Raw genomic sequence first — 25,961 nt, forward strand, 5'->3', positions numbered from 1 at the left:
GAATTACCCTTCGAAGTGCATACTGATGCTTCTGACAAGGTTGTGGGAGGCGTGTTGGTGCAAGAAGGTCACCCCGTGGCCTTTGAAAGCAGAAAGTTGAATGAAGCGGAACAACGATACTCTACTCATGAAAAGGAGATGGTTGCTGTGGTACATTGCTTGCAGACTTGGCTTGTATATCTTCTAGGGACAAAGTTTGTGGTGCGGACGGACAACGTTGCTAATACTTACTTTAAAATACAACGCAAATTGAGTCCCAAGCAAGCCCGTTGGCAAGAGTTCTTGGCTGAATATGACTTCATGTGGGAGCATAAGCCGGGGAAACACAGCCAGGTTGCTGATGCTTTGAGTAGAAAAGAGATATTCACTGCTATATATTCGATTTCTCAATTGGAGTCTGATTTTATTGATAAGATTAGACTGTGTGTTGCAAATGATTCATTATACACTAAGTTAATGAGTCGAGTTAAAGAGTTGACAGTGCGGAGGTACTCGATCAAGGAAGATCTGCTCTATTTCAAAGGGGGGAGAATCGTGGTACCTCAAGGTGGTGGATTGCGTAAAGAACTAATGCAAGAGGCGCATGACACTACTTGGGCTGGACATCCGGGTGTTGAACGGATGTTGGCATTGCTGTCTAGGGTGTATTTCTGGCCAAAGATGGAAGATGATGTTGAAGCTTATGTGAAAACTTGTCTGGTTTGTCAACTAGATAAAACTGAGCGCAAGAAGGAAGCGGGTTTGCTGCAGCCTCTTCCTATTCCTGAAAGGCCTTGGATGTCTGTTTCGATGGACTTTATTAGTGGGATTCCGAAGGTAAACGGTATGGCATCAGTCATGGTGGTGGTGGACAGGTTCTCAAAGTATGTTGTTTTTATTGCTGCCCCAGTTGTGTGTTCGTCGGATGTTGCTGCAGATTTGTTTTACAAAAATGTGGTTAAGTTCTTTGGTGTACCAGCTGATATCATCAGTGATAGGGATACTCGGTTCACGGGTCGGTTCTGGACTGCTTTCTTTAATATGATGGGAACTGATTTGAAGTTTTCTATGACAAACCATCCTCAAACTGATGGGCAAACTGAAAGAATTAATCATTTGTTGGAAGAATATCTGAGCCACTTTGTGACAGCAAGTCAGCGGAACTAGGTGGACTTATTGGACAGTGCACAATTTTGCTATAATTTGCACAAGTCGTCGGCAACGGAGATGAGCCCGTTTGAGTTAGTCCTAGGCAGACAGCCTATGACTCCACTTGATGTTGCTAAGCAGAAGACTCAAGGGAAATGCCCTGCTGCCTATCGTTGTGTCAGGGACAAGCAAGAAGTTCTTGCAGAAGCGCAAGACAGTTTGCGCAAGGCCCAGAAACGGATGAAAAAGTATGCAAACCAGGGTAGAAGAGCGTTGGAATTTAATGTTGGTGATAGGGTGCTCCTTAGGTTACTCCCCAAATCTGGAAACAGATTACAAGTAAGTTTAGGAACCGCAGTTTAATCCCAAAATATGATGAACCATTTGAAGTAGTTCAGAAGGTTGGTGAAGTTGCTTACAGGTTGAAACTACCTGAAAGGTTAAAATTACATCCAACCTTCCATGTAAGTTTTCTGAAGCCTTATTATGAAGATGCTGATGATCCGGATAGGAACCAGTCAAAGAGAGCACTGGCTGTGGTGCGCACACAGTTCGACGCTGAGATTGAAAAGATATTGGATCACCGGGTACTTGGTGTCAAGAAGAATAGGCGGACATAATTTCTGATTCAGTGGAAGGGTAAGCAAGAAGCTGATGCTACTTGGGAAAATACTAAGTCACTTTGGCAGTTTGACAAGCAATTGGAGGACTACCTGAAAACAGCCTCGACGAGGACGTCGAGTTCTACTGGTGGGGATGGTTTGTTAGACCCCCAAGTTTGGACTTAGACGCATGCGGGCCAGGGCAGTGTCAAGGGCTTGTACATTGCCCCTTGACATGGGCCTATGTTGGTTGTTGGAAGCAATGTGCGGGGTTGCATGCCTATGGCATGGTGTGCAGCTAAGTCAAGATGTTTGGCTGTTGGCAAAGCAGCTTGACGAATGTCAGTGGCACAGACAGGCGCATGGCACCAGACGGGCATGCATGCAGGTAGTAGGTTGGCACAGGCAGACATGGGCTGGCTGGGGCCAAGGCAAATGGGAAAGGTAAAGGGTTGGCATGGTGTTGGCATGGCATTGGCATGAAGATGGGCGAAAAATATTGTAAGTGTTGGGCGAAGCTATGAGGCGAAAATCAGGCTATGGCATGCGTGAGGCACATGAGCAAGGCAGGTGCACGACACATGAGCGAGGCATGCGCGCAGCACATGAAGAAGGGCCATGCGCGCGGCACATGCATCGGTTACGCAGTGTGCACGGCATATGCGATGGTTAAGGTCGGTTTTTGAAGGCTTTGCCCACATGGGCGAAATATTATGCTTAGGATCTGTATGTCATTATCCCAATGTAACTGCTGGCACATGCCATGCACGCCCCTCCCTTTGTAACTGCCCCTGGCAGGTTTGTAAAGTAGACAGAATTTGGCTAAGGCATTATTCAGTTTTGTAAGCCTTCAAATTCATGAGTCCTTTTGTATATTTGAGAGATAATAAAAGGTTGGGCATTACCTATAAACATTGTGTGTTCCTTTCATTGTGTTTGACCCGAAATTAAATCTAAGTGTCAAAAGTGAGTGAGTATGCGAAGGCTAAAGTTGGCTGTGACGCTGAAAAAAATCACCCCTGTTTCAGTATCATTAACACTCTATTTAGAAGATTTAGTGACCAAGATTACTTACTGGTTTAATTAGCACCTCAGCGATGCCACGATAGTTGAGAACCCTTGCTCTCCAGATTATTCCTTCAAATGCACACTACGTTGTCCTACTCCATAAACTGAGCTACGAATCTATAATTCACACCTAACTCGGCAAAAGTGTATGAACATCAAATAATAATCTAAGAAAATAAATCGATACGCAACTACACGTTAGTGACGTACCAGAGGAGATGTTTATATTATATCTGCGGATATCCTGAATGTTGAGGCACAATTGGAAGCATTTCATAATCAAACGAAAATGTAATAATCAGTTAAGAGGATGACAATGGATGAAGCTGAAAAAACCAGAATATAATTACCACCCCATCACATACTCATCACCAGAAGGTTCTATTTTCTAGGCAGTAAACTTAGGAAATTTTTGCCTAAATCTGACAAGATTTTGCGCTCTCTGTTTTTTAGATTCATGCTTACCTTCTTTAACTTCTGAATTCACAGCCTCAATTAAACTTGTGTAACTTGAAGAAACATTTAGTGGCACTACAATAAAAGCTTCAAAAGAGAGTTTTTTTTTTCCTGAGAATGAAAAGCTTCAAAAGAGAGTTACACAGTACAAACCTATCGTTTAAGCAAAAAAGACGGCTACTACTTCACAACATCTTAGAAATGTTCCTCAAAGAAAAGATATCGACAAAAGGCAGATTTTATGACGGAGTCTAAAAGTTGAATATTGAGAGCATAGTAATAAAAGAAAGGATATATAATTCTTTCCATGCTTAGTTCAATAGCCAAATAAATTCAAAATTCATAAACATTGTCCATGGATTGCATACACATATCGCATTTGTAAAAATATAAAGCAGATTAAAGGCAACATATGAAACTATATAAAGAGGCCTGAAGATGGCTTGCCACATTCCCTCTTGTAAGTCCATCAACATTCATCAGGTCAAAATCCTCCTACGGACATCCAAAACAGGACGAAAAGATTAGTCCATTAATATGGAAGTATCCATATAATAAAAGATACACAAAGACTAACCACAGTGATGCTAAAGAAAATCACTTCCAATGCACAACTAATTAACTGCTGCAACAAACTTCCTATGAAGCTCTATGTGAAGCCTCATTAGGAATCCCTGTGAAGCTTTATAGACCAAAAAAACACGAGGTCTCTTTTCAATAGCTGGATTTTCATTGTCATTTCAATTTTCATTGCTTACATCTTCTTCATCCTTCATTTTCTTGTTAAGATTCCCGTTTGATATTCTTTACATGAAAGTTGTTATTTCCCACCTCTTCTGCCTATTTGATGAGGCTTGTCTTGATTGTTAGACTTGTTCTCGTTCTCACAGTCCACGTTCGTTCTTCTTATTAAATATTTCCACACATATTTAGCTCCTCAAGCTGACAGGTCACCAAATAGTAACAAGCACTATGAGTTGCTCTGTTCATTACAAGCTTGTTGTCACTGTTTTGCTAATAACATTGGACAAAGGAAATTCATTGATCAATAGATGCAATAAATCTTTACGGTTTATTAAAAAGAATTTATAATATTTACTTTCAAATAAATTTCCAACCTCGTGAGGTCGGTATATTCTTTTACAGATTTTTGTATAATATTACTGATCACATGAGGTCGGTTTATTTAAATAAAAATTAAAAAATAAATAAGAGGCCTTTACCAACCTCCTGAGGTCGCTTTTTTTCCGACCTAAATTGAGGTCGGTTTTTGTAGGCCGAAAATTAGCTGGTTTTTAGTAGTGCAAGGGTTGTATATATATTTTCACCAAAGACTATGGTTGAGCTTAAGTACTTATTCATATATTTTGAGTTTAAGCCTTAATATTAGTAATCACTTTTAATAAGGAGCGGCCCTAAAGTGAAACTTCAAGCGCGAATCCGGATTATTGGGACACTAGAATAGAAAAGGCTGATATATGTTCAGTTAAATTTCCTTTGATTAGCCTTTCATTATTCTCATTGAATCAATTTCTATTTAACCTGGGTGATTAATTAACAACATTCTTTTTATAATTATAAATTATTCTTTTATTCTTTCAGTTTATTATAATAATTGTAAAACGTTAGTACTAATTATTATGAAAGTTGCACGTGTCCGAAAACTAGTTAATGAAAACAAATGAGGCCTAAATGTTTTCTGAAAACTCTATTATCCACTTTTTATTTGTAATGCTACATTTTTGATGATTTATAAGTGCTTGAAGTGTCTTGTAATTTCTTTTAAATATGAGTTCATTCCAAATTGAATAGGAAAGACTCAGAAAATGGGTAGGCATTGAAGTGAGTATTTGGACATGGCTCTTTTATTATCTGTAAAAGAGATGATGTATGTAGTAAGGGAAATATTGGTACTCAGATCCTAAATAAAACACCACTTCCAGGGTTATGCATATTGATAATGGCTATGTTTATTCTGCAGTTTATTTACAACAAAGCGATTCAAGCGAGGCACAAGCAGCAACACATGTAAAATTAACTCATCATTAATTTGTTTTAGGGTCACATTGTTGAAAACCAAAGAAAGCATTTCTCCATGTGCTTGTCAAACCATTTCTTCACTGGCTCGTAAAACCATAGAAGTGAAATAGTGTTTGTTGCCCCTACTACGTATCCAACAACAGCGAAAATGAACTTCCATTCATAATCTGAGTCATCTTGCGAAGTCGGTGATGGTGGTGACTCTGGAGCATCGCTGGCGCAAATGCTGAGAGGGAACCCGCATAGGCCTCTGTTTCCTTCAAAGGAATCTGCAGAGAATGTTTGAAATTGATTACTCGATGGGATTCCTTCAACCAAATTGTTAAGTGATAAGTTCAGATATGATAGGAATGTGAGATTTGCAAGCTCGACGGGGATTTTTCCAGATAGCTGGTTTGATGACAGGTCTAGTGATTCAAGCATTTGTAGCTTGCCAGTTGATTTTGGGATTGGTCCCTCAATGGCATTGTGTGAGAGATTCAGAAGAAAAAGTGAGCTAAGTTCCCCGACCGTATCTGGTATCACTCGAAATCTATTTGAAGAGAAATCAATAGATGTGAAGACCCTGAGAATCTTCATAAGCTCCAGCTCCATCCCTTTGATGGTTATTGTCACTGTGTCCTGATAGTAAAAGTTACTTAGCTGGAGGAACTTAAACTGGATATGGTTGCGTCCTGTCTCCACGTAATCATCTGCAACCATCATCCCTCTCCAATTTGAAAAGCATTCTGCTTTCAACACACCACTGAAGTTGTTGGAAGCTAAATCTATAATCTGGAGATTTTGCCAGCTATTTTTGGTTGGACGACAATGAAGACTTCCATTGAATTGATTGGAGGGCAAGACTATTACTCTCAGACTGTATGACTTACTCAACATGCACGGGAAACTGTCAACTAGTCTGTTATTCCCAACATTCAGAACCTCCAACGACTCGCAGTTGACAAGCGATTTTGGCAGCTCCTTTTCTAAGAAATTGCTACTGAGGTCTAAAGTTTTTAGAGCACAGCCGAATGGCAATGAATCTGGTATAACACCATTGAGTCTGTTCTTCCCTAGATTCAGCACCCCAAGAGTTGTACTATTTTCCAGTAGACATCGTGGTATTGTTCCACTCAAGGCATTGTTAGACAAATCAAGCACTTGAAGATAGCTGGCCTTGCATATGGATTCAGGAATTCTTCCAGTGAGGCCATTATTTGCAACTGAGAAAAAGGAAGCAAGAGCAATAGAAATTCCAATATCTAGGGGGATGGAATTGGTGAAATTATTCCACGAGTAGTCCACAAAGATGGCAGAAGGAGGTGGAATTGTTAGGTCACCTTTTATACGGTTGGAACGCAAGTCAAACACTATAAGATTACTGGAACCATTGTAAGGCTGTTCCATGTACTCCAGCTGATTAAAGGAAAGATTCAGGTGAGCGAGAGCTCCATCACCAATTCCCCAAATCCAATTCGGTATTGCCCCCAATATTTTGTTGTCAGAAAGGTCTAAGTGGAACATCCTTGACTGATTTTTAAGATCAGGGAACTTTTGCAACCCACAAGAAGCTAGTTTCAATATGCCCAACTGGGGAAATGTGAAAGAGGTTGATTTACTTGCATCGACAGTCAAGTTATTGTAAGAAAGCTCCAGTCTTGTAAGGTTACTAAGCCTCCCAATGAGGTCTAGTGGCACTCTCCCACTAAATAAGTTGGAAGAAAGTGAGAGGACCTTAAGCCTCTCAACTTCAAACATGGACTTGGGAATCGGTCCATTCAGGTGGTTGTTGCTCAAATCAATTGTATCCAGCAGAGAGGAGGATGCATTGTCAAATTCATTGACTTGGCCAACAAATTGATTGCCATTAAGAAAAAGCTTCTGCAAGGAGGGGAGCTCAAATATATAGGCAGGAAGGGTACCATTGAGTAAATTGTTCCCTAAATTTATGTTAACAAGCTCTGTGAGTCCTTCAAAATGCGCTTTAGACAAGGGACCAGTTAGGAGATTGTGAGAGACGTCTAACTGGGTGAGTTTCTTGAATCTTTGGAAGTATAGGATAGAACCAGTGAAATTGTTCGAGGAGAAGTCCAAATAAACAAGATTTGTAAGGTTTGCCATTGTGGAAGGTATTGGTCCACTGAAGTTGCAGTTGGAGAGCTCTAACCTAGACAGGTTCTGAAGGTTCGAAATGGACTCTGTTAATGAACCAGAAAAGTTGGTGTAGCTTAGTGATATAGTCCTGAAAGATCCGTTTCGAGGAAAATTCGGAATACTACCACTAAGCATCTTGTTATTTGACAAGTCCAAAATCTCTAAAACTGGTACCTGAAAGATTCTTTTAGGAAATGCTCCTTGCAGATTACAAGAGGCGAGGGTCAAGGTAGTCATGTTCGAGAAATTGGCAAAATATTCAGGAACTGTAGTAGAGAGATTGTTCTGGTCAAGACGGATGATAGAAAGAAATTGAAGCTTAGAAAGTGATTCATCAATAGGGCCTGAAATTTTACAAGTACGCAAGCTCAAGATGGTCAAGTTAAGTAAATATGAAGATAAAGATTGACACCACTCACTTCCTCTGAGCTGAAAGATCTACACTATCAAGGTAAAGCTCTCTAAGCTCTCTTGAGTTCTCAATGAAATGTTTCAAATTGGGATTCTCAAGTTTTAGTGGCTGGTCAAAGTCAGGGAAAAGAGTTGAGAGATCAAGAGTAACTAGCCTTCTTAATCTTGATAACATCATTGGAATTTGGCCAACAAAACCAGCATTCGATAAATTCAGGTACTTCAAGTTCGTGAGGTTGTCTATACCAACTGGTATGCCAGCATTGAACCTGTTGTAAGCCAAATTTAGCTTCTCAAGATACCGAAGACTGAAAAGAGCGCTCGAATTCCCAATTCCACCAGAAATTGATTCATTGTCCAGTTCCAAGGCAATCACATGACCAGAGCTATCACATGTCACCCCATCCCAATTGCAACATTCACTTGTGTTCTTGTTCCAACTTGCCAATTTATTTGACAAACTAGAATTATAATGGAGGCTATCCTTCAAATTCAGCAACAATGACTTTTGATCATCAAGACATTGAGAGGAAACCAAGAAAATCTCATTACCTGATAAGATTTGCCAAAAGGGTATCAAGAAAAGCCATAGGAAGTGCAGAGTTTTCATTTTCATGCAACTTGTATAGGTGGATGACTGAAGTGATGTTAGAAGGAACTTAAAAAGGAGAAGAGGATTGCACAGAAGCTGAGAAATGTCAAAGAAAAATATGCGTTTTTAAAGATTGTATTAACTCTTTCTACTTGTTTGATGTTGGCCTTTTGGCTTCATTCAGTGGAAGACTTTGAAGATTCTCAGTATGTATTTATTCCTTGTGGAAATTGTTTTTCATGACCAAGACTGCGACTGGGATTTATTGTTGTTTTAAGTTGACTCGTATGTGTCACGTTGTGGAAGTCTCCTCTTTGGTCTTTGTTCATTAATTCATGAGGGAGTGGAGGATTACCGAGAAATATAGCTGGATGATTATGATCTCTCCATGTTTATTAGAAATTTTGAGTTAGAATTTGTAGAATAAACATTTTTTTCATTAAGGAGGCTTTACCATCGTTAGTGGACCTACTTGGCGCGAATTCAAAAGAATAGGACCAGTAGCAGCTCTGAATGCCACATGATTAAATTTTAAAAAAATAAAATGAAAAGGGTGTAATCCAACACACTTGTGAGAGTAAAATAATTAATTTTCCTTAGAATGAAAATGATAATGCGTTGATCTACAACTTGCGAAATTTATGAAATTCATCATGTAACTACTTGAGAATGATATAGATAAGTAGAAATGGATAACGGAAAATGAAATGGAACCACCTATCAATGGGTAACGCCAAGTTGTGGAATTGAGAGTTAATTAGCTCCTTGGACGATTGGAGTTTGATAGAAGTAGATATGATATTATTGATATGATTGATAACTAGATTGGAATTTTATGGTTATAAATTGTTGAAGAGATTGATCAGATTTGTCCTCTGACCAAAAAAGAAAGACCGTATTCTTCTCAATTCACCACCAATAAGTTTTCAACTACTCCCTCAGTTTCAATTTAAGTATCTTATTTTGGTTAAGCATGAAATTTTAAGAAATAAGAGAGATTTTTGAATCTCCTAGTCTTAAACTAAAGATATGCATTTATTAAAATACTTTTTAATCTTATGATCTTAAACAAGTCATATAAAATGTTGGAATTATAAAGCTACCGAATATTATTTATATGTAGTTTGTAAAAAAGCTTTCCACTGGAGATCGCTTATTAATTCATTACAAATATATATTTTAGTTATATGATCGTCTTCAGCATAAATCAATAAATAAAAACACAAGAAAAACTTTATAGTCATATTCTTTCATTTAAATTTTTATTTTGTTTGGTATAATTCAAATTATAATTGGTCATACGACATTATAACCTCATTTTCCACAATACATACTATTTAATATGTTATTTTATAAGAGTCAAATAAAATTAATTTTTTTCATGTCACATTGACTGAACTTTTGTTGCTTGGTTGACTAGATTAATGGTACTCATTTTCGAAAATATTCGCTCATTTTGCACAGCTTAGACGACCATAATCATGTAACTCTTGGATAAAAATTGTTTGCTTATTTTATTTGTTTTCCTTTTTTTTATTTTTTTTTTATATTTAAAACCACATAGCTGATAGCTAGTGGTGTTTTATTTCAAAATCAAAGTATTTACACAGATAGGAAAAAAGAAGAACAAAGCAACAAACTATAAAAGAAAAGAAACTATTCTAAGCTAAAGAGACTGAAAACAGGATCAAAGTGCTTCAAACTAGATGCTCATGCTGCAAGATCTCTTGTTTTGGGATGATAACACTATCAGACACCTCAAAGCTCTCACCAGGTGCAATGTTATCGGACCCCATGATCATTCAAACAAGAGTAAAGCTACATGTGCAATCTGCTGCTGTCCATAATCCTGTGTAACCAAGTTGAATCCATTTCACTACCTATATTGACCATAACATGGCTGTTGTAAACTCCCAATCCAAGCTTGCTAGAAGAATGAGCAGTAACACTGCTAATACCACTATATAGCTAGGCCAGTCTTAGTAGCTACCAGTCATTTTACAGTCTGATGATGAGTAGTGAACTTGAACTAGAGTGCGAATAATCCTTCTTCAATTTGGTTCCCTTTCCTTGTATGTTTTGAATCTGAAGTTAGGCATCATATATTTATCCATATTTAGCAATCTCTTCCCTGTAGGTGTGACTTCCTGAAAATTGTTAACTTCTAATGTACCTGCATAATTGAACACATTGTTAGCTAAAACATCTGCCACTGTATTGCCCTCCCTCAGGACATGAACAAATTGGACTTGTCCTCTCTTTCTCCACTCTTTAAACTTTCCAAGGAGTTTCCCAGTCTCCTTGAATGATGTTCACTACAGCTAGCAAGTCAGTTTCCATGATCACAGGTAACATATGATTATTAACACAATATTGCAGACCATCATCAATTGCAACTGCTTCTGCATATATGTTTGTTGTGTTGGCTATTCTTCTAGCAGCAGCATGAACCAGATCACCTTTTTCATCTCTAATGCAAAAGGCAGCTGAACTTTGACCTGGATTACCCCTTGATGCACCATCAGTATTGCACTTATACCACCCTGCATTTGGACATCTCTATTGTACCATTTGATCTCCTACTCTAGGATTAAGTCTTTCTAAAAGCTATACCATCTGTCATCTGAGGCCAGGTATGCGGGACATTCTTCAACTATGGATATAGAATACTTATCAAGTTATGAATGTTCTGATTAATGCAGTAAATGACTTTACTCTTACTCATATGTGCTCCATTCATGAGTGCATTTCTTCTCTTCCATAACTGCCAGCAAATGAATAATGGCATTGCTTCAAAAACTAGTTTTAACTTAACTGCATACTTTATAGTTCACCATTTACCACTGCTTGATGTAGCTGTATTAGAGGGTCTATGATACCTGCTGCTGTAGTATAGTACTGCCACACTTCTGCTGCACAATTACCAGTTAAGAAAAGATGTTGCAATGTTTCTCTGACTGTGAATTTAGACAACATCTGCATTTTGATACAATGGAAATATTCATCCTTTTGAGTACATCATCCACTGGGAGTTTAGCTTTCCACATCCTCCACAAAAACAATGAAATTTTGATTGGCACTCCTTTGCTCCATATTCTTTGATAGCTCAATGACTCTTGCTCCTGCTGTCTCATTAAATTCCATGCACTACTCACTGTAAAATTTCCATAGTTAGTTAAAGTCCAACATGGTACATCTGCATATGTTGATTGCACTATTATGCTCAATTCAGATCTAACATGATTCACCACCTGCTCTGGTAACACCCTCTGAGTTCATGTGTTCAGCCACCTCTTCTATATTGTGATCTGTGCTTGAGAAATCCCTGAGAGGACCCAATCTAGTCCAGTTATCTTCCCAGACATCAGATGAACCATTTCTAGGTTCCCACTAAATTAAGTCATCCATTTGATCCCTGGCTTCCAACATCTTTTTCTATACTTGTGAACCACCCTCCTATTGTATCCTTGTTGGTTCAACTTCTTACAATATTTATTCCACAGAAAGGTAGACTATAAAGAATTTGAGGTCCTAAATCTCCACCATAGCTTAGCAAACAAATCTTTAGAAATATCAAACAAGGACCTAAATCCTAGTCCACCCTCAGCTTTAGGCATGCAACTTCTTCCATGATACCCAATGTTTGCTTTTATCCTCTTCCTTATTACTCGTAAAAAACTTGCAAAGATCCTATGGAGCTCATTTCGAGTGTATTTAGTAAGTACTACAATAGATAGCATATTCACAGGTACACTTTGTAGAACATTCCCTATCAACACAGCTTTACCACCAAATGACAACAACTTTCCCTTCCAACTCTGCAATTTATCCTTCACTTTCTTGATGAGATCTTGGTAGTAAACTTTATTCTTTCTAGCATGAAAAATGGGATAACCTAAATACTTGAAAGGTAACTGTCCCTTTGTGAAACCTGTCACCTGCTGCACATCCTGCATCACTCTATCTACCACCTTATAATGCATGTAGAAGGCACTTTTTTTAGTATTAATCAGTTGACCAGATATTGCTTCATAATCTCTGAGAGTGTCCATAATCATTTGTAAAGAATTCCTATCAGCAGATGCAAATATTATGGTATCATCTGCATATACAAGATAGTTAATGTTGGCACTCCTTTTAGGCAAGCCATACCCCACATACAAATTGTTATCATACAATGAGTTTAATGCCCTTGGTAGCACTTCTGCTGTCAATATAAACAAAGCAGGCGACAAAGGGTCACCTTGTTTGACACCCCTTGTAGAATGAAAGAAACCTCTAGCTTTACCATTAAACAAAATTGAATACCAGTTGTTTGCTATCAGTCTCCACATCCTATCAATGAATACTCCTGAAAATCCTATCTGATTCAGTACTTTTGTCAAAAAACTCCAGGAAATTCTATTTTATGCCTTTGCCATATCTAGCTTTAAGACCACATTAGCAGGTTTGCCCCTCTTTCGAATATCTGTAACAATTTCTTGAGTGAGCAAAATATTTTCAATTATACTCCTACCCTTCACAAAACTATCCTGATGAGGAAAGATTAGAGTAGGAAGGACCTTCTCTAACTTGTCATGCATAACTTTGGATAAGACTTTATTGATAAAGTTACTCAGACTTATTGGTCTTAAATCTGAATAACTTTGTCTCATCTCTTTCTTAGGGATCAACACAACATTAGCATGAGTGATTGACTTTGGAAGAGTATCAAATTTGAATAAAAATGCAATTAACATCCTGATCGTATCTTTCAAACTTGATAGAATAAACCTGAAAAGCCATCTGGTCTACTGGCACTAGAACCACTGATGTTAAACACAACTGCTTTAACTTCTTCTTTTGAAGGAACCTTACGTAACATTTCATTATTCTCCAGATCCACCATGCATGGAATATGCTGTAGAATATCCTCATTTGTACGCCCCATATCCTCCTGAGTAAACTGGTTTTGATAGAACATTACTGCTTTATTTGCCATTTCCTCTTCATTGTCTAACCAGTTACTATCAAGATCTTGAATCCTCTGTATTTGTAGCCTTTTCCTTCTACCTTTCACCAGATTATAAGAAAATCTAGTGTTTCTATTACCATCCACAAACCAGTCAATACCAAGCTTTTGTCTCCAATATTCCTCCTCATAGTGTAAGTACTTTTTGAGTTCATCTTGGGATTGTTGAAGCACACTTCTATTCCCACTACTAGGACATTCTTCAAACAGGTTTTCCTTAATTCTAACTATTTCCTCTTTAATGATCAGTTGCTTGAATATATCATCATAAGTAGATCTTCTCCATTGAGATAACAACTTTTTCATATGCTTCAACTTCAGCTTGAAATTGATAAAAGGATCTTCATGCATCCAAGTAGGTCAATTATGCTCAACTGTGCCAAAGAAAGATTCACGTTCCACCCAAAACTTTAGAAGTTTGAAAGGTCTGTATTGATTCTGAGTAGCTTCCCCATAAGTACATAATAGTAGAGCATGGTCAGAACCAGTTCTAGCCAAGTGCTCCACCTTCAAATGACTAAACCAGTTTTGTAACTTTTCATTCACCAACATCCTATCTAATCTTTCAAAAATACAGTCATTAGAGGCTCTACCATTCCACCAAGTGAAAGGGCTACTCTTGAATTGAATTTCCTCCATTCACAAGAGTTGATACAAAAAGCAAAATCTTCAATATCATGAGCAAGAATAGGTATCCTTCCTATTTTCTCTTCATCATTCAACACCACATTGAAGTATCCTCCTATCATCTAAGGAAGTGACATACCATTTTCCAAATTATAAATGCTATCCCATAGTTGCAGTCTCTCCACCTCATTACATTTGGCATAAACTAAGGTAGTAACCAAACTTTTACTAGTATCATGAAAGACCAATTTTAGAGAAATTTGTTGCTCACTATCTGAAAGAACCTCCACCTCTATATTATCTGCTACAAAAACCAGATCTTTCCATTACAATTAGCTCCAGCATGATTCGTTCTCAGTCTTCTCCTATAATACTGCAAGTACCTAACATGCTGGAATGGTTCCATAAGTGCCACAAGGAAAAACTTATGATGTCTATGAAGCATTTGAACTCTTTGAAAAGAATTTTGAGTCCTCGCTGACCTGATATACCAAATCAATGACTTTATCATCATTTACAATAGGATTTAGTTACAGCTCTCTTTGGCACCACCCTAGTAGGCTGTTGTTTTTCTGCTGTTACAGTCTTGCCACTCGTCTTCTGACCCTTATTAGTGACTAATTTTGGAGAAACACCAACTGATTTTTGATTTCCTTTTTCAGTGCTGCCTTGTTCCTCCTCATTGACTACTGGTTCCTTATCCACTTCACACCCCTTATTAGGTGACAATTTCTTTGATATATCTTAAATGTCCACATTAGGAGCTGGCTCATCACCTGGATCTTCTCCATCTATAATTACATTATCATCAATGTTTTACTTCAAAAGACTACTGTGATCATTTACAAGTTTGTGTGAAACCAAATTATGTAAATTTCTCATAGGAGAACTCTTTTTCATTGAAGACACCTTCCCACCACTTTGACTAAATTCAACACCTTCTGTAGACTCCACTTGCTTACCATCTGTAGATTTTGAAGGATACTATTGTACTGATATATCAACATTTACCTTCTCCTATGATTGATCTGCATCTAGATTTCGTTGAGGAGAAACCACCATATCAGCATCTTAATCCACCAAATCACTCTCCTTCTGGATAACCTTCTCAGACAATTCCCTTTCTTCAACTTCACCATCTTCTAGTTCATCTTCCACTCTATCACCCCATTTATAAGGGGATGAAGCTTTTCCACCTTCAGATGAATCAGTATTCACCAACTCCTCCATTATAACTTTATCTTCTTCATGAGACTTCAACATGTCAGTATCACAAGCACTCACTATAACTTGATCACCACAGTTCTGAACATCAACTGTGCTGTATTCTATAACCCTCTCCTCCACTTTCTCCATCAGATCATCATCCTTTACACCATTTTTTGCAGTTTCTCTTTCTGTCATTTCTTTTTCAACAGAATAACAAATTTGTTTTGCATAGCAACTACTGATTCCAATTCTTCCTTATCAGTATTACTGGACTTTTCTCCCTTTTTACTACTCTATTGTATTTGACTGGATTAAATTTAAGAGCATTCCCAAACACCTTTCCCTTTGTTAAGTATTTATCATGTTTAACCTTATTCCATGCACTCCCATCAGTCTTTGGGATAACCTCTCTATTTAGCTATTTTTCTACTTTCTCTTTCTCCCCAGTATGATTACTTCTTAATTCAGGATGCAATATTCTACAACCCTCCTCATTATGACCTTGTAATTTACACTTTTTACAATACTTTGGTAGAACATCATATTGATTCTTAACATCCACATCCCTAATCTTCTTATTCTCCTTGTCCACAATCTCTATAGTTACAGAATCAGGGAGTTCTTCAATTAAATCAACTAGAACCTTAACCCTAGCACAACTAGGTCGTGTTTTATTAATTGTAGCCATATCCAATTGTAGAGGTTTACCTACAGCAGATGCTAATGTGAACAAAGACTCTAACAAAGAAGGTAGGTAACAGATGTGGGAATAAAATCCATGCCATAACTTTTGTAGTTTCTTCATCCACCTTAAAAGTTAGATCATAAATCAGAGGCCTGATTGGATAATAATATCCCTCCTTCGAATGAATTCTATGAACACCTTTAGATGTTATAATGATAAATTCTTCCAGTCTCTCCAATCGCATCAAAATATGACGATGCCTAAACAAACCAATCCTGCAATCACCTTTAATTCCACATTGTTTAGGTATTTGAACTCTTAATTCTTTAAGTTCTGGCCAGCCATGAGAGAACTTTACCACCACTGCATAATCAAGTTCTTCAATGGAATTCATACGTAAGACTTTATCTTCTGTCCAAGTTACCACTTTCTTTCCATATTTTGTCACTACAGTCTTGATCTATATAAGTTGAACATCAGCGTTGGTCGTGTGCATGGACAAATCCAGCAGCTGCATGTTAACAATATTGGCATACGTTAAGGTTTGTCTAGGGTTTTACTTTTATTCTCTACTATAGATGGATTTGTATTCATGGGTGAGGGATTTAATAGAGGAGATTAAGATAAAGAAGCAATATCATGACCAACCACCGATGGTGGTTGGCTGCCGGCCACCATCATGACACTTGGATTTACTTACTTTTAGGGTTTTGCATGGAGAGAATTTTAATTTATTTATTTGTTTTCCTTTTGAGAGAATCATGTGAGTAATTTACAGTTCTAGAACCTGTGACTACAACTAAGATGTTGTTTTTGTTTTTAGTTCTTTCAACATGTTATATCTATTATTAAATCTACTATATCCTATAATATTTAAAAAATTCTTTCGACAGGTGAAGCTACTATAGACTAATGAGGAGCGGAAACTGTTTGAGGGGTTCACTAAGATGTCCCCTCCTTGATTCTATGGTACTCCCTGGGAGGATGTGCATCAGTTTATTGTTAACTGCTATGAGATTCTTCATAAGTAGGGAGTAGTGGAGTCTCACGGAGTTGATTATGTTTCTTTCTAACTTATTGGGGATGCTAAGCAGTGGTGGAGGACTTATATGGAGTGTCGACCAGCTGGGTCACCACATTTGACCTAGACCCAGTTCCACCAGGTGTTTCCATAGAAGTACGTCCCTCGTACTCTGAGAGATAGCAGAAAGGATGATTTTTTGACATTAGAGTAGCGGGGTAGGTCCGTTTCAGAGTATGAGACCAGATTCCTCACTTTGTCCCGTTACGCGACAACATTACTTCCCATAGAGGCTGAGAGAGTGAGGATATTTGTGAAGGGTTTGGACCTTCCGCTTCAATTGGCGACTTTACAGTTGGAGGGTTCTTGGACCTTATTTCAATAAGTAGTAGATCATGCCGGAAGGGTCGAGTCAGTGATGATTCGGGCACATAGCGAGGGTGGCGACAGGAAGGCTCGAAGATTTGACAGCTTCAGGGGTCCTATTAGAAGTGGGGGACATCATGAAAGAGGTCGCCCTCATCCCTACAGTCGCCCATTAGTCTGCACTTCAGGCTTCGGCAGGTGTTTCTTCATGTTATAGTGGGCATAGTTCTGGACAGACTTCCCGTGGTTCTTACTCTCGACCTTCAGACCGTAGAGGGTATTATGTCTTGTCCATATCAGTTCATCAGTCTGTATCTGGTAGAGAAGCATATCTTTGAGTGTGGTGACCCAGGCCATTTCAGAAATAATTGTCCCCGATTTAGACAGAGTGGAGCCCAGCAGAGCTCTGACTATCAGGTACCTAGGTCTTCAGCACCGCCTGCTAGGGGAGGCGGATACTCCGGTAGCGATGGTTCACAGTCTGGCAGGGGTGGCCATCAGCCTAGCAGAGGTGGTCATCAGTCTGGTAGGGGCAGTGATCAGTTAGTGAGAGGTGGATCTTAGGTAGGATATGGTGGTCATGGAGGCCCATAGTTCAAAGGAGGACGTGCCCATTGTTATGTTTTTCCTGGTAGGCCAGAGGCCAAGGCTTCTGATGCAGTCATCACAGGTATTATCTCGATGTGTCAACGGTCTGCTTTAATATTATTTGATCCAGGTTCTACTTTCTCTTATGTGTCTATTTATTTCTCTACTAGCCTAGATATGTTATGTGACCTTCTTGATATACCTATTCGTGTTTCCACTTCTGTCGGAGATTTTGTGGTAGTGGATCGAGTCTATCGGTCTTGTGTGGTCACTTTTATGGGTTATGACACTTGGCTAGACAGTCAAGTTGGCTATGCTGAGTATTCCTAGATTAGAGTTGAAGGGTACTCCTAGTCCCACTCTGAAGAATATTATCTCTTTCCTTCAGGCTAGGAAGTTAGTGGAAAAGGGATGTTTGGCTTATTTGGCTCATATTCGGGACACCAGTGTTGACACTCGCCGCTCGAGTCTGTGCCTGTGGTGAGTGAGTTTGCGGAGGTATTCCTTACGGACTTGCCGGGTATGCTACCCGATCGAGAAATTGACTGCTGTATTGATTTAGAGCCAGACACTCAACCCATTTCTATTCAGCCATACCAGATGGCGACGACAAACTTGAGAGAGTTAAATGAGCAATTGCAAGATCTGTTGAATAAAGGTTTCATTAGACCTAGTGTCTCCTTTGGGGTGCTTCTGTGTTGTTTACGAAAAAAAAGATGGTTCTATATGGATGTGTATCGACTATGGTTACCATTCGGAACAAATATTTGATATCCCGCATTAATGACTTGTTTGACCAGCTTCAGGGTGCCTCGGTCTTTTCTAAGGTCGACTTGAGGTCAGGCTACCACTAGTTGAAGATTAGAGGTAAGGATATTTCGAAGACGCCCTTCAGGACTCGCTATGGTCATTATGAGTTGTTGGTGATGTTGTTCGGGCTTACTAATGTCCCCGTAGCTTTCATGGATTTGATGAATGGGATCTTCAAACTTTATTTGGATTTGTTTGTGATTGTCTTCATTAATGATATTCTAGTGTACTCTCATAGTAAGGAAGACCATGAGAAGCATTTGAGGATAGTTCTTGGGTTGTTGAAAGAGAAGGAGTTGTATGCCGAGTTTTCTAATTGTGAGTTCTGGCTAAGTTCCGTGACATTTTTGTGACATGTTGTGTCCAAGGATGAGATTATGGTTGATCCCAAGAAGATCAAGGCGGTTAAAGATTGGGCCGAGCCTACTTGATGACTGAGATTCGGAGCATTGTCGGCCTTGCGAGTTATTATCGCCGATTTGTGAAGGAGTTTTCATCTATTGCTTCCCTCTTGACTAGGTTGGCTCAGAAGAATATGCCCTTTCAGTGGTCCGACGAGTGCGAGGAGAGCTTTCAAAAGCTCAAGGCTTTATTGACTTCAACCCCGATTTTAGCATTACCTGTGGAGGGGAAAGACTAACCATTTATTGTGATGCTTCTAGGATTGGCTTGGGGTATGTGTTGATGTAGGAGGATAAAGTGATCGCATATGCTTCGAGACAATTGAAGGTTCACGAGAAGAACTACCCCACTCATGACTTGGAGTTGGTGGCAGTACTTTTCTCTTTGAAAATTTGGAGGCATTACTTGTATGGAGTCCATTGTGAGGTGTTCAAGGATCACCGTAGTCTACAATATGTGTTCAATCAGCGAGATCTAGATTCGAGGCAGCGTAGGTTGATGGAGTTGCTTAAGGATTATGATATCACCATTCTTTATTATCCGGGAAAGGCTAATATGGTAGCTGATGCGTTGAGCCGAAAGGCAATGTGTATGGGTAGCTTGACACGTTTGATTGTTGAGGAGCATCCCTTTGCCATGGAGGTTTAGTGTTTCACCAATAGTATAGTGAGGCTTGATATTTCAGAGCCCAGCAAGGTTCTAGCTTGTGTTGAGGTGAGGTCGTCTCTTTTGGAACAGCTTAAGGCCCAACAGTTTGAGGATGCGAAGTTGTGTAGGATTCGAGATAAAGTGATTAGTGGGGAAGCCAAGGAGGCTATTCTTGATGATGAGGGTGTATTAAGGATTAAGGGGCGCATTTGCGTTCCTAGGGTTGGTGGTTGGTTAGGTTGATTTTAGAGGAGGCTCACAGTTCCAGATACTTTATTCATCCTGGTGCTGCAAAGATGTATAGTGACTTGAGACAACGTTATCGGTGGGATAGGATGAAGAATCGTGGAGTTTTTATCTCAGTGTTTTGAATTGCCAGCAGGTTAAGTCTGAGCACCAAAGACCGGGTGGTATGACTTAGAGGATGCCCATTCCTGAGTGGAAGTGGGAGATGATAGCTATGGATTTCATGGTTGGTCTACCAAAGTCCTTAGGCAAGTTTGATGCCATTTAGGTGATTATTGATAGATTGACTAAGTTTGCGTATTTCATTCCAGTTCAAACTACCTACAACACAGAGAAGTTAGCCAGAATCTACATTAGAGAGATCGTCAGATTGCGTGGTGTGCCTATTTCCATTCTTTCAGACAGAGGCACTCAGTTCACTTCCCATTTTTATGGAGGACTTTGTGGAAGGAATTGGGGACTCAGTTGGATCTTAGTACAACTTTCCACCCGCAAACCGATGGTCAGTCCAAGAGGACTATTCAAGTGTTAGAGGACATGTTGCGGGCTTGTGTGATCGACTTTGGTGGTTATTGGGACAAGTTCTTACCTTTGGAACAACTCGCATACAACAACAATTATCATTCATGTATCGATATGGCTCCTTTTGAGGCTTTATGTAGTAGGAGATATCGTTCTCTGATTGGGTGGTTTGATGCTTTTGAGGTGGGACCTATATATATATATATATATATATATATATATATATATATGTACCGATCTATTGTGAGAGTCCTTGGATAAGGTGAAGCTGATTCAGGAAAAGCTTCTTACGACTCAGAGTAGGCAAAAAGAGTATGCGGAAAGGAAGGTCTGAGATTTGGAGTTCATGGTTGGTGATCAGGCTCTATTAAAGGTTTTGCCCATAAAGGGTGTGATTCGATTTGGGAGAAGGGCAAGTTGAGCCTGAGGTTTATTAGCCCCTTGGAGATCCTTCATCCGGTTGGTGAATTGCCTTATGAGTTGACTTTGCCACCAGGTTTATCAGATGTCCATCCGGTGTTCCATGTCTCTATGTTGAAGAAATACCATTTTGACGGGTTCTACATCATCATGTGGGACTCGGTGTTATTTGACTAGAATTTGAAGTTTGAAGAAGAGCTCGTGGCCATTCTAGATAGGCAGGTTACAAAGTTGAGGTCCAAGGATATCGCTTCAGTGAAGGTGCAATGGAAACACCGTTCAGTCGAGGAGGACACTTGGGAGACCGAGGCAGATATACGGAGTAATCACCCTCAGTTGTTTGATGATTTAGGTATTTCCTTCCACCCTATTTCTTTTCGTTCGGGGATGAACGATTATTTGATTGGTATCTGATGTAATGAACCGTTTGGCCATTTTAGGTATTTTTCCTCTTTTACCCCTGATGACCCTTTTCCTAGCTTCCTTATAATGTTTTTGACTCATAGGGATAGGTAGCGCCTTTCCCGAGGTGATCAAGATTGGTTTTGAGGATTTTTAAAGCCTTTAAGTTGAATAACAAAATTGTTGACCAATAGTTGACCTATGCGTATTCACGTCTTTTTGGAAATTCGGTCAGTTCCATTAGGTCCGAATAGTCGATTATGACTTGGTAGGATGATTAGTTTGGTTCCCGAGGTACTCAGGGGTATTTTGGGCCTTTGGTTGGAAACCTTGTTTTGGGCATTTGGTGGTTGACAAGGTGACCTCATTCGAGAAATTTGAGTGCGCGAGCGAGTTCATAGTTTGTTTTATGATTGAAATGCATGCTTGGTTTGTGTCTGGGGGCAAAATTTGATACGCTCAAATTACACCTATTAAATGATGTAAAGCGGACGATGTCAAATACAATAACCCAACTAGGTTGGGTTCGAATCCCATAGGGAATATGGTGTGAAAAGATTACTAAAGTCGTATAGTACTTTCTTGAAGTCTAATTTCATATTCCGTTGAGGTTGTAGAAAATTGGTTGTTCCTTAACTAATTGCTTTGATTGTAATGAATATGATTAAAGAAACCAAGATTGTATTCCCTTTTAGATAAAGTGTATGCACTTAACCTCTAATGGATCGTTGTAAGAATGCACTTAACCTCTAATTGAATCCCTAATATTTCCCAATAGTTAAGGACTATTTCTCTTTATGATTTTCCCAAATATAAAAGAGTTGATATGAAGAACGGTTAATATGTGCCAAGTAAATTCCTCTTATTCCTAATCGAATCTATTAAATGAGGGTTAGCGCCCCGAGTTCTTGTTACTTGTTCTTACCAAACCGTAGATTATTTTCCCAAAAAAATTAAGGTTTATGTCTTAAGTTAATGTTTGCAACCATTAACTAACAATGAATAATGAAGAATAAGCAAACCTTAACAATCCATTATTCTTATATCAATCTCAATTCCCAATCACATAACACTCATCTTGGGTTCACAACCTTAGAGAGAAATTAGCTACTCATACTGAAGAAATAATAACAAAATATAATAGAAGACATAATGCTTACGATTGATTGAAATTAGAATAAAGTAATTGCAATTGTCTTGTCTTGTTCTCCAAAAAGCTTCAAAAACTATAGAGTATTCAATGCTAGAAGAATAGTACTGAAATTTGACCAAGAATAATCTAAACAAACCCTACAATGAGTATTTATAATGGTCCAATTCGTGAGAAATAAGATGACAAAATTATCCCCGTCGGCACTGTTTTGCGAACCGTAAAAAGTCATACGGTCCGTCAAAATTACTTCTTAAGCCGTCAAACTACTTTCATCAAACTTTCTGTGCTTCGTCTTTGACGGACCATCAAATGTTATACGGTCCGCAGAATTTCCCTTGGCTAAGTTGCTCTCTGTTACTGCTTGACGGTGGCTTTTACGGTCCGTAGAATATTCTGCGAACTGTCTTTTGCTCCGTGAAATTTCCTTTGGTTTACAAATATCCTGACAAGTCTATGGTACATTTGACGTGCCGCAGAACGTTCTGCGGTCCGTCTCTTGTCCATCAAAATGCCAATTCAGTCAACTTGCCATTTTCACTTCTTTTTGCAACCTTTTCACGTAACTCTCCAACTTTCGCCATATAAATACTGAATACCTGAAACACAACGAAAACTATATAAAAACGACATGAACTTTCTAGAAAACAAGTAAAACTCTCCGTTAAAAGCATAAATGTGCCAAAATTATGCGGCACATCGACACCTCTAACTTAAAGTCTTTGCTTGTCCTCAAGCAAGTCACACAACACAACGACTCAACTAGCTTAGATATAATAGAGTAACAATGTCTACAAAGGTTTTGACTCTGAACTACAGGCACGCAAGTTTCTCACAGCTAACCGCCTCATTTTCATGTTCAAAAATACGACACAACGCTCAATAATGCTAAAACTCACCATGACGCTTCAATCTATGACATCACATTATCAGAATTATCAATGGACACACAAATGTCGCCTCAGATGGTCCTTCCACATTTCACATTTTCAATTCTTATGCCCTCACACAGACCAAAGAATGTCCCGCACACATATATACAAAGAACATGGACAAAGACAAAGGAGAAGAGAAAACACACACTCACAAAGAAGTTCATTCACTACAAATGCAAATGCCATATGCTTGCCCTTATTTTCAATGCCTTCAACTTCGGACGGTTTTGTTGTGATCACACTAGGACTTTGTCTCGGCTTATAATGTAGGCTTAGGGATGGGTATGATAGTTATTTAGGTATTAGTGACGCACCTTCCTTGAACACTACACTTCTCTTTACGTTACTTGCTTTCTTTTCTCCCTCTATTTACTTCTTCAACTTCAATGTGGTTTGCAAAGTAATGTATCTTAACTATCTTTTTGTGCCACGATTTTTTGATTTTTTTAATATTTTTTTCCATAAGTATTTACAGCAACTATATGACAACCACTTCGAATCCTCAACTAGATAACTCACACCGACCCCAACTTGATAACTAACTCACACCACCCCCAACTTAGCATTAGGCCTTTTTTTTTTCAGACATGTTTCACCCCCAACTTAGGTGTTTAGCCTCTTGTTCTCTTATAGTGTCAAGGAGGGAAGGGGTGCCAATCTGGAATCATTTCAAAAAAGGGTATAGGTTTGTTAACGGCTAGTCAAGGAAAAGGTCAAGGCTTATAAGGCAAAGTGAATCATTTACACAAAGAAAGAGATCTTCTTAACAGCCAAACTATTCAGAATTCAAGCATGACAAAGTGGGAAAGCTATAGATTACAAATGTAGCACACATGAACACAAACTAACCACTCACACACACAATGGCATAAGGATCTCTTTTGCAACTGCAAGTATATTCTCCTAGAGAACATTCATCATCCACAATACCCCAATAACCATTATATCATAATAAGAATCAATCACGTCAATCATTAGCAGTTCCTAATGTATGCATCAAAATTTTGAGGGGTTTACAAATTTCAACCAAATGCACCAAACATGTCTAAAATTCAAAAACCACTACCATATAAGTCATTACTACTCTATTCTATCTAAGCAACAACCTAAACATGCCAGTTTAAACACAAATAAAACCCCTCAGAAAAAGAACTTTGGAAAAAAAGGCCGAGTGGGTTCCTAAACACATATGTACAACTATCATAAGATCACATAGCCCAACCCCAGCTAAAAATCATGCATTGTCCCTAAAGAATGTAAAAAAGTAAAACAGAGGGTTAGGACTACTTGGGGTGCTCTAGGCGCGCTACTCATCCTGAGGTGTGGCCACCTCATCAGTGCGGACCTGTGCTGGATCAACAGGTAGGACCGTAGTGCCAGTGGCTGGCTCAGTTTGGATCTAAGAGAGAGAGTCCTCCTCGAGGACCGTAGTGCCAGTAGTAGCTGCCACGGGTAGCACAATTCCAAGCACTGTTTGCTGAATAGGAGGGGCGTGGCTGGACGACACTCCCGTGAAATAGGTATCATGAATAGAGTATCACTGGACCTTTCTCACTTGATGCTTCTTTTCTTCACTTACATCCTCCTTATCATCATACGCATCCACTCCTCTAGGTCTCTTGCCCACAGTATGGGGCAATGAGTTATCTCTAATTAATCGGACCACTGGGACAAGCTTTGCCAAATCTTTATCCTGAGCAGGTGGAGGGTTTGCAGGTGAAAGTCCTTCTTTGACCTTCAGCTCTTGTACATCACTCGTCAGCTGCAAAATATCACCCTGAATCACCCCCAAACCAACTGCGGGGCTCACCTTTTCCAACTCGAGAACTCTCCTCTCAAGACCGTCAATTCGAGAATGAATCTGGCGATGCGATTCCTTCCAAGATTGTTTCAACGGATCCAAGGTCTCCTTGATGTGATTCTCCACCAACCCTGTCAACTCTCCCATCAAACTGACAAACTATCGGTCAGCTCTATCGGCTCTCATATGGGCATCATGAAAATTATGCGCAGTGAAAGGAAGCATGGTGCCTTCAAGCAAAACAGTGGATGTCGGCGCAACATGGGCAGTAGGGGTGGCTGTGGTGGCGGATGGACCTGAAGATAAATCTGGGACCTCTGTAGTAGACTCTGCTGTTGTATCAATATCACCCGAACCCTCTTGGGAAGTCTCGGGCATTCCCCCTCCTGAGTCTGTGTCTCTGAAGAGGGCTGTGCCACCGTCGCTGACTGCGCAACGTTAAGCTTTGGGGCATGAAGTTCAATATCCTTACTCTTTAACAAATCATATACGCTGTTAGCCGGGAGTCAATGATCTCGGATGGGAAAATTTTGAACTCATGCTTGCAGGGATAACCGAGTCATAAGACATGGGTATGCCAATGATAACTCCTTTGTCATAGCTCGCTGGTGGAATTCTTTAGCAACCAGCTGGCCAATGTCAATAAGGTATTTAGACATGATGGAAACAACTAAAATGGCCCTTT

General features: G+C 39.2%; 1 pseudogene; it reads right to left on the reverse strand.

Moving 5' to 3' along the window:
- Positions 1–5,214: 5,214 nt before the first annotated feature.
- LOC132630889 (receptor-like protein 7) lies at positions 5,215–8,494 on the reverse strand (annotated as a pseudogene).
- Between the last annotated feature and the right edge of the window lie 17,467 nt (positions 8,495–25,961).

The sequence above is a fragment of the Lycium barbarum genome, chromosome 3 (assembly GCF_019175385.1).
Source record: "Lycium barbarum isolate Lr01 chromosome 3, ASM1917538v2, whole genome shotgun sequence".
Lineage (NCBI taxonomy): Eukaryota > Viridiplantae > Streptophyta > Magnoliopsida > Solanales > Solanaceae > Lycium > Lycium barbarum.